Source organism: Neolamprologus multifasciatus, chromosome 16, assembly GCF_963576455.1.
Source record: "Neolamprologus multifasciatus chromosome 16, fNeoMul1.2, whole genome shotgun sequence".
In the NCBI taxonomy this organism is placed as follows: domain Eukaryota; kingdom Metazoa; phylum Chordata; class Actinopteri; order Cichliformes; family Cichlidae; genus Neolamprologus; species Neolamprologus multifasciatus.
Genome location: NC_140454.1, coordinates 3,192,841 through 3,195,730, shown reverse-complemented (window position 1 = coordinate 3,195,730; position 2,890 = coordinate 3,192,841). Strand labels below are relative to the sequence as shown.

At 42.0% G+C, this 2,890-nt stretch overlaps 1 long non-coding RNA gene across 1 annotated transcript; it reads left to right on the top strand.

The window, feature by feature from the left end:
• Window positions 1–1,140: 1,140 nt before the first annotated feature.
• LOC146500017 (uncharacterized) lies at window positions 1,141–2,312 on the top strand. Its single transcript, XR_014869994.1, has 2 exons — window positions 1,141–1,642; window positions 2,149–2,312. It is a non-coding gene; the product is annotated as an uncharacterized LOC146500017 (long non-coding RNA).
• The last annotated feature ends 578 nt before the right edge of the window (window positions 2,313–2,890 follow it).

Sequence of the window (2,890 nt, the reverse complement as noted above, 5' to 3'; positions counted from 1 at the left end):
AATGGTGCTGTGTATGTGGTGTATGCTGTACAGCAGCGAGGAATGCCCAGACCTCTACATTGGAGAGACCAAACAGCCACTTCACAAGCGCATGGCACAACACAGAAGAGCCACCTCCACAGGACAAGACTCAGCAGTCCATCTGCATCTTAAGGTCAAAGGTCACTCTTTCGAGGATGCCAATGTTCACATTTTGGACAGAGAGGACAGATGGTTTGAAAGAGGAGTGAAAGAAGCATCTATGTCCACTGTGAGCGACCATCTTTGAACAGAGGCGGTGGTTTACGACACCAACTCTCTGCCATCTATAATCCAGTTTTGAGTTCCCTCCCCAGACGCTTTAACGCCCACTCACATCCTGGGCCATCTGACCTCAGGACATCACATGATAAAGTGGGGCCAGGTTTCACAATAAGCTCACCCGAAACTCTGGCTGATTGGGACCCACACCCAGTTTCACACCTTGGCTCATGTGATTAGAGGATCATCAGGGGGTCCTTTGTCCCTCTGTGGGGGGAAACTCCCACTAGGTTTAAATCTGGGACTCTCCACCATTTGACCTTAGAACTGAAGAAGCTTCTCGGATGAGAGGTGAAACGTCTTCAAGCAACTTAAAGAAGTCCAGACGCTTTTCTTTGCAAGCTCCTTTGACAATTCAAAATGATAATAATTCCAACATCTGTTATACATTTATGTTTGGGTGAGTTTTTCGCCCACCACAGAAACCTTCCTATGAAATCCTCTCGCACAGCGGTCCACAACCTTTTTTGCGCCACGGACCGGTTTGTGCCCGACAATATTTTCACAGACCGACCTTCAAGGTGTCGCGGATAAATACAACAAAATAAAACTAAAAAAGAAGATTTATTCATAACACACGTGAAAAGACCCAGGAAAACCCAGTTAACGAAAAAAAATTATAACAAAATAACGCTAAAAACAGCTAAAAACCCTGAAAACCAGACATTTCACACCCGAGTCTCAACTCTCGCGGCCCGGTACCAAATGACTCACAGACCGGTATTGGTCCGTGGCCCGGGGGTTGGGGACCGCTGCTCTAAGACACCTGTAAGGTGTGGATGACAATGATGGATGTAGAACTGACCTTTTATGTAAAATGACAGTTCCAAAAGCAAACATACTTGGTCAATGCTGAGAGTGGTCCTGTTGCTGAGGTTGGGGTCATCCTGTAATCTATTAGGAACTACCTCCAATGCTTCCATGACTGGGATGCAAGTGAAGAGAGATGTAACATCGTACGAGACCATGGTTTCATCTGCCTCCGTAACACGATCATGTTACAGACTTTTTTACAGCTTTTTTTCCCCCTTTAGGACCGTCTGTATGATCCACTCAGTCACCTATAACATCTCTTAGTTTCTGGCTTCGATTCTCAGCCTGTTGGAAGGCAGCTCTGAACACCACATCCAGAACACCTTGGATTTTGTTGAGACACTATGATGGCATTTGTATTATGTGTATTGTCATTAGCCATGTTCTCACTGATGTACAGATGCTTCCACAAGCAGAAATATGTTGTTCTCTCTCTTTTTGTTCTTCAGTTTGCAGACATCATGGGTGCTCATCAGTCCACCATTTATATTACAAACAAGAGCGACCGGTACACCCTTTGTGAACCCAGGTGAATACACATTTGTTCTTTAGTGTTATAGTCATGATTTCTAAAATGGGCAGCATCTTTCTGTTACTGTAAAGCAAATTTCTACATGTTAAATATCTAAACTGCAAGCAATTTAAATCTATTTTTTCACTTTCTTTTACAAACTCATACATATTGACCTTTCATGCAGGTGAGTGCTGCTGAACAGAGCTGCTGAATTAAAAAAAAGATAAATTTACATCAAATCAAGTAGAATTGAGCTCAGCAGCATAACACTTGTGTTTGTGCAAAGAAAGCTGCAACTGAGACAAACACTTAACACATCAGCACTTGAAATTAGAGTAATTTATAGGAAGTTAGATGTTTGTCTTTGAAACGTTTTTATTGCAACTGAGAAGCTGCCTGCACATTGCCTCACAGCTATATGTTTCTTTCTCTAAACAAACTGATCCACCTGCCTCATTAGGAGGAGTATAGATCCTGTTTGAATAAGAATATTAATTCATATTTTTCTTTTTTCTGAACAGTCTGTATCTTGTTAGCGGACGCTGCCAAATTCCATTGCCAGCAAAACTTGAGCCTTCTGAATCTGGCAACACTCTGTTCTCTGGCAGCACCGGGCGTGGATCTGTTGGAGTCTTCACCTATGATCTCTACGATACAGCTACAAAGAGAGCTGATAAGAAAATAGCTGTCATGTTCTCTGTTCCTTTTGACAAACGCTTGTACTCTAACTGGTGCGCAGTTGAAGTCTTTGGTAGGGAGACAAACTGTGATAATGCTCTTTATCATAAGATGTATTACCGTCCTGAAAGAGGGTTTGTGAGAGGAAAAGCTGATGGTCATGATCTGACTCACACAGTTGAAGATGTTGCTGTTAAATCAACAAACTAAAAACCAGCAACAAACAACTTAAACAATCACAAAGAAAGAACAATACAGTATCCACATCTGAACCAAAGAGTAAAACAGTGAAATGTGGATTATTAAATATTAGGTCTCTCTCCTCCAAGTCTCTGTTAGTACATGACTTAATAATTGATCAACAAATTGATTTACTCTGCCTTACAGAAACCTGGTTGCAGCAGGATGATTATGTTAGTTTAAATGAATCAACACCCCCGAGTCATTCTAACTACCAGAAATCTCGAAGCACAGGTCGAGGGGGCGGTGTGGCAGCTATTTTTCACACCAGTCTATTAATTAATGAAAGACCAAGACAGACTTTTAATTCATTTGAAAGCCTGATGCTTAACATTGTCCACCCCA